Here is a 12,549-nt window from a genome sequence, read left to right as displayed (position 1 = left end):
GGTAATTTATGTGAAAATAGCACGATAATGCACGAACTGCATACCTAGTAACTCACATACAAACTGCGGTAAATTTGACCAAGTTAAAATGGGTAGTTGTTAAAAACATAGCTTGGTAACTTATGTGAAATTAGCACGATAAGTTGCATACGACACGCATGGGTAACTTTATGTATCCCATGTGTGATAACTTTTGACCCATAACTTACGTACAAACACCACGATAACTCTTACCAAAGGGGGAAATGTTGTTAAAAAATATAACCCGGTAACTTATGTGAAAATAGCATGGTAACTTGCATCGAACAGGCGTGGTAACTTATGTAGCCCATGCATGGTCACTTTTGTCCCGGACAAAATTCATCGGAACATACCAACGTGGGGTCTATTTTTGAAGATTATCATTGTGACGAATCATTTATGTGAAAACGATTTGGCATTGGACCGACTACTAGAGTTATAAAACATTTTGAATTTTCAAAATAGGGAAGAGTCTAGGAAGACATTAGTTTTTGTCCTCTAGTGCAAACATGCATCTACACATGGAGAAAGGTGGGAAAACCATTTTTATGCCACCGATAACTTATGTGGAAATACTATGATAACTTGCATCGAATGGGCGTGGCAATTTATGTAGACAAGACATGGTATCTTTTGACCAGAAAAAAAGTTGTCGGAACATACCAACATGGGATCTAGTTTCGAAGATCTCGTCGTAAGGAATTTTTTATGTAAAAACGATTTTTGCATCGGACCAACAATTTGAGCTACAAAACATTTTGAATTTTTGAAATAAGAAAGAATCTAGGATGACATTAGCTTTTTTGTCCTCTAGTACATGGACGTATGTAATTAAGGAGAGGGATGGACGTAGAAATAGAGTTAGTCACCATAATCGATGCATCCTAATGCATGCACGCATGCATGTATTTATATGGGAGGAAGGAGGGGTGTGGCAGTTTTGCTATCCACCACATCGTGTGCCAAATATGACGGTCCCTTCGATGGATTAGTATGTGGATGGACGTACAATTTGCATTGGCCGAGCCATATATCGAGAAAACGGGACATGTATAGCCGCATGTGACGTGGAAGATCTTGTCGGTCCGAACTTGGGAAGGAACACCGCTACTTCTATACACAAAAGAGATGATACATTACTTCACATTATTTTTCCATCCCAGCTCCTGACATCATCTTGAACTTACCGTCACAATTAAGAACTTTGTACGTGTGTGCGCAGCCTTTGTTGATGGACATGATCATACTTGATTGAGCAACTTGGTTGGTTTGTTTATTGCATTCTTGTTGTTGGTTAAGACTCTAGAGTTGGGTGTGCGTTGTAAAGATGTCTCCCGGGGTTTAGCGTTTCCCCGCCACCTCCGCTGATCTGCGTCATCTCCTATGATCTTAGGGCCATGGAGGCGCGGAGGATCCCGATCCTTGCTGGTGTTACGGCTCATGCTTTTGTTTTAGGTGTTTTCTGAGTCTGTTTAGGATTTGTGTCCTGCTCGGAAAGATGAGGCGGTCGCGGCTCCTTAAAGATGGAATAAGGTCCTCTTCGCCTAGCCCCCCCTGTCCCAACAGTGTGTCTCGTGTCGTCGGAGGGTGTATGGAAGTATTTCTCCGGTGGATCCACAGGATTTAGTCGGTGTTTGTTATCGATGGATCTGCGTGGATCTGGTCTTTGTTCGTCTACGTCCATGTGTCTATAGGGTTGATACTTCTGACCTATGCTTCTGTTCACGGCTGACCTTAGCACGAAGACTTCCCGGCTGTCTACTACAAAAAGATTTGCCCGGCTCCGGTGAGGGAGAGGCGATGACGGTGGCGCGCCTTCGGCTCACTCGAGTGCTCGTAGTCATCGCTAGGTGGTCAACAGAAATGGATGTATTGTTTGTTACTTGTCATGTTCTTTTACTGCCATGATGTTCGATGTATAGGTCGGAAGTTTTCCCGCAACAAATAAAATAATGCATGCATGACTTATGAGCAGTCGGAAAGTGTTGTGTTGAGGTTTGAACCACAATTAAACCAACATGCAATTCTTTACATGTGGTCACTTATTCTTTTTTCCATGTTGCCACTGAAGGATCGAGAGACATCACCAATTCTTTTAAGTAAACAAAATTTATTATAAAATATGTGTTTTGTCAATAAAACTAATGCTAGGCTCAAGAGTACCTAGCTGCCGCTGAGTGTTTCCATCAGTTCCCCTCTCATCTATTGGCTATTCGGCACATGGGGCAGGAGGAACCAAGATCAGTGCCAGAGTACTGGCTAACTTCCGATTATTTCGCCACCCACAAAAAATACTTCCTATTTTTTTGTTCATGATCCCGGTAATGTTGTCTCAGTGCTCGAGGCAACGTCAAACTTAATAGAAGTCTCATGACTATATTTTCGTGATCTTGTTGTCGTAATGGCCAAGGTGACAATTGCCAGAAAACCCGTGGTGTTATAGCTTTGCTTACTAATGACTATCGAGACGGCGGATTATAGTTTGACACTACGACCCAACTGGGTCATGACCCAACTGGGTTGTGGCAGTGGCACGGTGGTGTCAAAAAAAACTAGTATGTGATTTTACTATGTCATTCTTTTATGCTCCTAATTGTCACACTATGGCATGATGAGGAAGCAGTGACTCAAACGCTCAAACGCGTGCATTGTAAGGGTGTGCCCACGGTTGTAGTACGATCAGTGATCACACGAATCTTAAATACCTTTCATGTTAGTCCATCTGGTGCTTGTTGTGTCCATTGAAGCTTTTCTTCGGAAATATTGAGAATGTTAAGATGCAAAAATGAAACTTGAGACAACACCTTCAAAATATGTAATTTTAGGTTTTATTATTACTTTTTTCGTGATTATTTCAGTTTGTTCGTTTGATATATATTTTATTTACTTAGCCAATTTATGCACTAAAACTATAAAAATGAAAAACTAATCATAAAATTCAGTTGCAAAATTATACTCGCATAAACAACATACACTTTATTAGAATCATATGCATGACTTAACGAATAGACACAAATAAATAAGGATGTGTACAAAAAAAATTGTCTTTTCAAAGATGCAAGGGAGGCCAGTGGTGTGCATCACATATTTATAAACAACTAAAAAAAGGCTAAATATGTCTATTACAAACTTAAATTATGCTAAATCATATACGATACTCAATTTATTCATACCTGCCTTTTGAACACAACCATTTCAATCTCAACATTTGTTGGCTTAGTCCCTCAGAGGTGCTCGTATGGGTAGGGAGTGAGCCCGGGCATTCATAGGGATGAGTGCTAGTGCGTGTATGTGAGCGTCTGCATATGTACCGTGTTTCTGAAAAAATGATGATGATGATACCAAGAGACAGGGCAGGATGAGGAGAGCAGGGGACTTGGTAGATATCACAACCCCAGTTTGGCAAATAGTAATTAGAAGTTCATTGTGCATCATGATCATTGCATTTCAACATTTGGTTAATTTTGAAAATGTGGATAATTCAAACCCTCATAGTAATGCTTTGAAATGCCTAAGAAATTTAATGCATTAGTGCAAAGTCCTAAAAAAATCACCAAATATTTAGCATATCTTCCCCTATATATGCGGAGTATATGTGTACATTTTTATAAATTTTGGACAAATAAACCCACATGTAGTTCAAACCTCCATTTCAATTTAAATTAAATTTATATTTTTAGAAATAAAAATATAAACTTAAAAATCATTAAAATAACATTTTTTGACTTGGAATAATACAATTCAAATAAGGAATAAAATAAAATAAAAGAAGAAACATCCATCTCGCCTCGCCCTATGTAGTAGAAAGGTCCAACCAACCAGCGTCGGCTTCTTCGTCTTCCTAGTAGGCGAAGTTGGTGTGAAACGAGCATAACATTGCATGTGACCACTTCTTGATTCCACCTAGGCGCCTCAAGCCCTATCCATTTATTGAAAAAATCCCCTCATTTATCTCTCTCCCGACTCCCACCCCACTTAATCTCGAGCCTTTCCTCTTACACCCTCTTTCACCATGCACCTAGAGCATGCAGCGCCAACATCTTCGTCATCCACGCGACCCGAAGCAAGCATTACTGCAGTCCATTCCTTAATAAGCTTCTCTGTAGTTGTGATGCGTGACATTCTGTTCTGTAGTTGTGTACTTCTTGCGCTTTTTGGATCCAGATACAACATGGCCAAATGGATCAGCTTTTGGAATGATAATATGGTTTTTTGGGTCCCAATTGTGTGTCCATCATCGACCCATAACTAGGCCCAAACTCTTTTTGTCACAAGAATTTTGTATCCCTGCCTTCCGCTACGTAGCGCTCAGCCACCTTTCTTACTGACACCACCTTTCACTTCCCCTTCCTTGCAGCGATCAGCCCCGCCATCATGCGCCTCTCGCTTCTGTTTTGTTTCCCAAAACAATTCCTTTTTATTTTTGGATTTAATATTTTAAATAAGGAGAAGCAGATTATAAAATCCTAGCTCCTTATTTTTATAGATTTCTAACCCTTTTAAAGGTTATTTATGATTTAATATATTTATTACTAAAATATTGGAATTTATTTCCAACTTAGAATGATAATTTTATTTAATTTTATAATTTACTTATAATTATTATACATTTATTTCTTTTATATAATTCCTTAATTTTTAATAAAAATTATTTATGTAATAAAAATTATCTCTCTATTTATGTGGAACTAAATAATTTTAGAATTTTATTTAATTCACCACCGTGATTAATTGGGCCAAAAGCTCCCTGTGAAGCCAATCTATGAAGTGAACCAATTTCCTTAAAAAAAGTGTACCGATGCTTGCATTCCAGTAGGGACCTCTCCTCTCTCTCGCGCGATCACATTCTTGGACGGACTAGAACACGCGGGCGGCTGAGGGTTGTGAGAACTGAGGACAACTCCACGCGTCACAGTAGGGAGGCCGACGGCGCCCTCGGTCACTCCATAGAGCTTCCCATTTGACATTTCTCCATCGCGAGAGATTCTCTCCAGCCACAGGTTCCCCAGTGGTACGTCCGGGGTCAGTTCAATCAGTGCGCTATCAGTCCAGTACCATTAGCTCTCCAAGGGTCGCAATCCATTCTTTCCGGGCAAGCCAGTTCAGTTCCTTTCTGGTAGCAAGAGATCCCATATCAGATTAAGTAAAGGGATTACCTAGCTAGCGCATATCGAAGAGTTGGAGACTTCCTGCCACTATAGAAAAAGCCATTGATGGATCAATTTCTGTAGGTGGGTCTCAACTCAGATCGAGACATTCGGATTTGCCGATGAAGAGTACTGCCTTGGAGGGATAGGGGTTGTAGGGGAAGAACCAACCTTTTGTAGGTAGCAAAACATCTCACTCAGTAACTAAATTAGAGTTCGATCTTTTACGTTTGTGTTGTCTTTTTGCATTTTTGTTTCGATCCGACATCAGATCTGAGTTATTGTTCACTGACTATATCTTAGACCATTGCGATCTCTTTCTTTCACTTGGTTTTTCTTCCTTCCCTTCGGTACTCCTTAACTCGGAGATACTCCTTCGGTACTACTTGGCTACTACTTGAACAGATGGGTTTAGTCCCTTCCTTCGGGCAACGTTTTCTCCGGGTACCACCGGCTTACCACCGGGTTGAAAGAAATCCCTTACTATTAGGACATAGTGTTCGGTACGACTTAAGGCTACTGGATTGACTTTCTTTAATGTTGCATCTGCTTTCAACTATTTCATAGCCTCCCGTCCCGAGCAAACGTCAAGAGCAGGGTGTTGAGCCAAAAAGTAAAATCCATAGAGTTGGGGACTAAAGAGACTCTTTTTTTACAGCCAACCATGAAGAGAAGAGAGTCTCAGAGTAGATTCGGTAATGTTGAGTCGATCTAGTATGGAAAATTCCTCGCTGTGCGCTCGCCTTTTGCCTGCTTCTGCTTCATCTGCAGATCGGATTCCTTCCCCAGAGTTCTTACTTATAGGCTTTATAGCCAAGCAATAGAATAGCTGCTTCTTCTAAAGCGGATTAGAGTGCGACGACCAAAGCTACGGAGCGGCCTCTACCGCTTTCCCTACTGTTCTGGTTGAACTAGGGCTTTGGCTGAGCGACCACCTTCTTCCAGTATTCTTAGCTTACTGTCTGCTTCCTGCCTGATCGGTGCTGACTGACTGTTCTTGCTTGTCTTGGGCCTGCTCTAGTTTTGGTGCTGCTAACTAAGGGTCGAATTTCGTGACTTGATGAAGAGGAAGCCGAGTATCTTTGGTCTTGAAGAGTCAGGCCAATCCAACCGCTTGCTCCTGCCCAACTCAGTCCCAGTCGTACCATAATGCGCCTGGACTCAACACTTTTCTTGCTCCAAGACCACCCTCTAGCCCTCATGTAAAATAGATGACAGAATTGTAAACAATCATAGAATGATTTAAGCTGAGGAACATAGAGGTCTCTCCCACAATTTTTGTCATATACCTCTGGAATAGTGTTGAAATCACACGCCACTAAGCTGTTTTTTAAACCAAGTGGTTTATCTTAGTGTGCTAGCCGCTGCTTCATTTCGTATAGCGATAACGCTTTCTCTTTCTTAGCGCTCCACCCCGCGGAGAACTCTGGTTGCGCTTTGGTTGGCTTTCTCTTTTTTTCGATTTTCTCTGACTTGACTCAGCTTGACCTACTTGACTCAGCGGTTAGAGTATCGCTTTCATACGGCGAGAGTCATTGGTTCAAATCCAATAGTAGGTAAAGCCGGCCGAAACCCCCGCTTTTGCCAGCATGACAGCAAGCACAGACTGGCATCAAGGAGTAGAATGACCAAAGCATCGGTTGCTTCCACTTGTTTGTTGCCTTCTTCGACCGACAGACAAGGTACCCCCCTCTTTTTCTCTTGCGAACCTACGTTGAGCTTGGGACAACCCGCGACTGGCATAGGATATTTCAAAAGCGCCAGGATCCATCCTTCTTACGAACCAAGAGCACTGGAGAAGCGAAGGGGCTCGTGCTGCAACGAATAATGCCATTGTTCATCATCTCGCAGATTTGCTTCTCAATCTCTGTTTTCTGGTGGGGTGCATATCTATATGGCCGGACATTGACTGGCACTGCACCTGGCACCAACGGAATTTGGTGGTCACAGGCACGACGAGGGGGTAATTCCTTTGGCTCCCGGAACAAAGCATCAAACTCCTGTAGCAGTTCTTGAACAGCTGGAGGTGTCTGCTCTACAGGATCAGCATCCAGAGTAATTGCTTGCAGATCATACTCCTGGTGAATCTGACGCACTTGCACACACTGGCTAACAGCACCCCATTTCAGCAATCCTTGCAGCTTACGGACAGAGATTGGACGACAGGAAGGATTATCTTGAATGCCATTGAGAGTGATGCGGCGCCCTTTGTGCGTGAATTTCATACGACGATGACGCCAATGTACCCACATCGGGCTATGGTCTTCGAACCGCTCTTGCCCTCCCCTTTCACTTCCATACTGGTCTTCTTTGGCTGGCCCACTCATTTCACTCTCAAGCTCTCTGAGAAGAGAGAATCCGATTCAAGATGTTTCGAATTCAACCTTTCCTTCATGTTCGTGCTTTAAGTCAGTTCGTACTTTTCAGTATCTAAGAGAATGACTGAACTCGCGTTGAAAGCTACTAAACAACGGCTGACAGAGACTCATGAGAGGGAGAGCGGTAGCAAAAATGAGATCTTTCGTCTAGACAGAAGAGAGATCCTTTCCTTCCTTTCTATAGGAAATGACTGATGTTGCTAAGTCACCTTCCGCTGCTCTTGCGTCATCCCTTTTCCAATTCTTTTTGTATGGCTCGGTTGCATCCGATTGATCGATCCCTAGTCACTGATTACATGCATGAGTTCTTTGATTCACTACTGACTTCTTCTGTGGAGCCGAGTTCGCCGACTGAGACTACTTGAAAAGCATTTTCGACCAACCGATCTCACGACGATGAGTCACCCACATACTTAACAAAAAATGCAAATAGAAGAGCAAGTAAATCAAGCTCAATTACAACTCACTCTGATCAAATAGCACTCAGGTATAGGATTTCTAGCGGAAAGGTAGCCTTGCTCGCTTCTTTACCCTTGTACGCACAAATCTAGCTCATAGCAGCACTTTCGAGTTCGGTTACTTAAGTACAGAGATTGGAACAACTTAGCGCGGGAAGTCCCATATCTTGTCTTAGCCTCGCCTCACCTATTTCCTCATAACGAGATCAGAATGAAATAGAATGGAATCTCAAGTCTTAGCTAGATCAGGGCTACCATGTTCCCTCAGACGAAAAAGAAAAGAATACTAGACCTGTTGGACTCGCAAAGTAGGATCAGCCTTTTTCTACTAGAAACGGAGGAGAGCGAAAACTAAGTCAAAGGGGGAAGAGCTGTTTATGAGCATTTTAAGGCCGGTTGACAACATCCAATGTCTCCCACGAGGGTGCCTGAAACTCCAGTTTTTCTAGGCAGAGGTAGGTATATATATATTTAACACATTTTAGTTTGTAGGAAGATTCCCCGCTCTGAATTTTTTTCTATTTGGAGCTTCTTCCAAAGAGGTTGGGATTCTAGTTTCAATTGGATGTGTCCCGGTAAGATCGTTAACGACTGATATACTGCCTGAGACAGGGCATGCTCTCCCCTCTGCGTATCGAGAGAAAGAAACAACTTCCTGATTCCAGTTTATTTCATTTATACCTACGATATCCACGCTAAAGATGCAAACTTTTGCAGTTCATATCAGCCTGAATGAGGAAGTAGAGTCAGTTTCGTCCATAAACTGGGCCGAAGATCTGACAGAGGTTGACTTGCTGGCTTGTGAGTTGCCAGCTCCGTAGTTGATTGCTAACCAGAGGATAGTGACAGCCAATATTCCTATTCCTGCTTGTGTGCTTGTTTGCTATTCTTCCTGTTCCTGTTACGAGACGACCTCGGCTCAAGCTGACCCCACACCGAAAGTCGTCAAGCAGTCTTGGGCTCCATCAATCAGTGAGGAGGAAACCAAAACCTGTTGGAGTTCCCCGCCATCACCTCGCCTAGATCCGGGGGTTCATACCCTCCTGTAGAAGAGATGTAAGTCGCAAAGGCTACTTGCCTGCCGAGGGGGGAGAACTACCTAGTATCAAATTCACAAAGCAGCACATTTAGTAGTTGACATCTTTCTTTATCGTTTTCATCGGAAAGGAGAGTTTTCACGTTAAGCAAGAAGAGCTATGAGTTGGAGGGCTATTTCACCGACCGTCACTTCTCCTTTGTATCTGCCGAAGACGCAAGTAGCCCAACGACAGGCTTGTGTGGAGTTGAATGACAACACGCAGAGGTCTTTTGGAGAAACTGGGGGCTCTTTGTCTAAAGGAAGGGCAAAGTCAACAGGCCAATCCCAGTTTCAGAATTGGAAGAAGCAGTAGGAGGTTCACCATCAGAAAGGCATGGGACAACAAACTCTCTTAAAGCTTTCTTCGAATAAGTCTTTCGCTTGACTTGGCTCAACGGCTTTAGTTCAGTAAATGCTTTCGTATGAAGCTTGAGTCAAGTCTAGTCTCATGCAGTGAAGATCGTCAAGCAATCATTGCTCGTCTCTCCGAAACCTATTGATAAGGAACGCGTTCAAGTGTATGGAATAATCAAACCTTTCACGTATTTGTTAACATAGCGTTGGACGATTGATTCCTCTCTTTCTCCATGGCCTGCTTCCCATAACTGGCCTTACTAAAACTTACGAAATGCTAATTTGACCTAAATTTCTGGTTAACTGCTTACTTTCTTTGCTAGCTCACCCGAAACTCTGTCTTCAGGAGGAAAGCTTGCTTGAGTACCTTACTTGAAAACAAACCGCTTGAGCTGTAACCGAAACAGAAAGGTTTGATGAGCCGCTGCTTGCTCTCTAACTGCTCTTACCGCTTCTTCTTCTTGACCTCTGCTCACTGCTGCCAATGCTGTGACTGCCGCCCCTATCTCTAAAGCTGCGGATTACAGCTCCTGATTCAAGCAGTTTTTTTTCTGAAGTATGAGTCTTGTTTGTGACATTCAATTCCAGAATGAACATTCAAAGGAAAAGTAGTATGGGATGCTGCTTGCTATTACTGACTGCGGCTGCCGACCGAAGAACTGAAGATCTTCAATCTATGTTTGAGTGCTCTTGCGAAAGAAAATAATTTCGAATGCAAAAATGACATCAAAAATAGGATAGGATCGCGGATTCCATATATTTTTATAGAAAGAAAGATACTGTACTCCGCATCTTTACACCGAATCCTTAAAAGCCATTTAATGCCTTCTTCCCTGCCTTCAGTTCATGCCTTCAGGCCGGCCTGCTCTTGCCTATGAATGAGATGCCTACTTCCCATTAAGTCAAAATACCTCATAGACATACATATTTTTAAGAATACTTAGTTAGTTAAAGAGAAAGATGGCTTTTGACAATTTTTTTAGTCCCCTCGTTCCCGAGCAAGAAAACGGATGCGCTAACGCGCAACGGCTTTCGCGCTAGTTGCTCAATCCGTTGCTTGTTCGGAAGAATCCGCAAATGAATATTCTTTATTTCCTCTCGGACAGGCCCTCTTTTTTCATTCGAATGTACATCTTTTTCGGTAATGATCATCTACAACTGAAAGACTGACGTCTTCCTCTACTCGATCCTTAGTTATACAATCTCCCTCCACCTCAATTTTTATGATCCTCATAGCCTTTTTTATTCGCGTCCTCCCCCTGGATCTATTCCTGCCGCGTCCACGTCCTCTGCCTCCAGCAACTAGAGCTTCATCATCTTGTTCATTATTGAGAATAGGCCTCTTCTCACACCGTACCAGTTCTTTTTGCAGTTGAATCTTCCCGTTCTGGCTTATTGAGTGTATAGATTCTTTTTGAAATGCAATCTATTCCCACGTCACTCTTCTCATAACATATCCTGTTCTCCTCACTTTGATTCTGGATTCACCGGTTGATTTAAGACGGGGTTCTATGCTTTCTAGCCCCATTTGACAAAAGTGAGCTTCCCCTATCTCTTTTGTAGGAATCAGATAGCAATGCTCATTCGTGAATAGCATTTCATGCTTCCGCTACTTCGTCGGAGAGATCCATGGAAACTCAAAAAAGAAAAGCGGACGGCATTGTTCATACGATAGCCGGAAAAGTAAGTTCTCCCGCCGGCTATTCAAAAAAGAAAGACTTACTTATTCATAAACTGCCTTTTATCAAGCATAATAGCTCTTATACGCCTGTACAGAGGAGTATAAAACAATGTATATATATATAGGTGTTTAGTATCCTACAAAAACATTAACATCCAAAGCACCGTAAGCTTGCTTTCTCTCCCGCTGACAGACAAAGAAAAGGTTTTTTTAGACTTTTCTATGGTAGGCCTACGCTAGTGGAATATCTTTTGTGTTTGTATTCTAGCTTAGCTCTCTCTATTCTTTGCTTAAGCTATCGTGTCATGTAGATGGATGGCATCTCCCTATTCCCACATCCCCGGATATGATTAATGCATGGAAGCTAAGGAATTGGGTCATTCTTCAGCCCAAGATGCAAGCATTTGGACTCCATCCGAATATGGCAGTTGAACTCTTATAATAGGCTTGGCTCTGGAAAATGGGCTTATCTTGGGCAAAAAAACGCAAATAAAGAAGAGCTTCTTGTTTCCAAGCGGAACTCGAATGGGCTGCTAGCAGATTTGTTGGGGATGGCAAGTTAACACCGTGGGTAGGCTTGCCTTTCACTCGCTCTGGCACATTTTGGCGGAACGTCAACGTTATATATAGTGGAATTCTAGAGGTAAGTTAATGTTTTCAAAAATCCAAATGGAAAAGGATTTGCAAAAATATGCAGATTAGAAGCTAGTATCTCAAGTTTTATGAGAGAAAGAAGAGGAAGAATCGGCGAACATCCTAAAAAATGGTACTTTTGTCTCAATCCGATCAAAAACAAACATATTCTATTGTGTGTTGACCACCGGGAAACGAATGGATTAAGATGAAGACGGACGGTTCAATTAGCGAGCATGGGAAGGCTTGTGGAGGTTTAGCAAGAAAAAGGGGATATATGCGTTCTCTCAAGCAGTTAAGAACAAGACCATACTCGAAGTTGAGCTCTTTTGCATCTGAACATGTATTCAAATAGCAGCTGAAAAGGATTGTCAGAGGATTTGGATTGATTCGGATTCCCTAACGTAAGACATGGTCTACTCTCAAGATCCCAAAGTCCGCAGCTAAGGAAAGCCCCTTCTTCATAAGATCAAGAAAGTACGAGCGTCTTTCGAAGATTGGAAAATCTCCCATACTTGGAGAGAAGCAAACCAACCGGCCGATTTGCAATTGACTATGCTTAGTAGTTGACATCTTTGGTCTTCACATTTTCCCTTCCATTTTGTAAAGTTAGTAGAAGAGGATAGATCCGGTAAATTGACGAATGTCAATCTTCATTTTTGTAGATTAATACACTGGTAGGGGTCGATCAGGCAAATCCCAAAGCTGACCCCCGAACAGCTGCCGGACTGCTCTACTGATCTTCTCTCTCTTCAGAAAAACGGAACCTTCTCAAAGACTCCCTTTGCACTGAGAACAC

This window comes from Triticum dicoccoides, chromosome 3B, assembly GCF_002162155.2.
Source record: "Triticum dicoccoides isolate Atlit2015 ecotype Zavitan chromosome 3B, WEW_v2.0, whole genome shotgun sequence".
NCBI lineage: Eukaryota > Viridiplantae > Streptophyta > Magnoliopsida > Poales > Poaceae > Triticum > Triticum dicoccoides.
Note: the sequence above shows the minus strand (reverse complement) of the source record.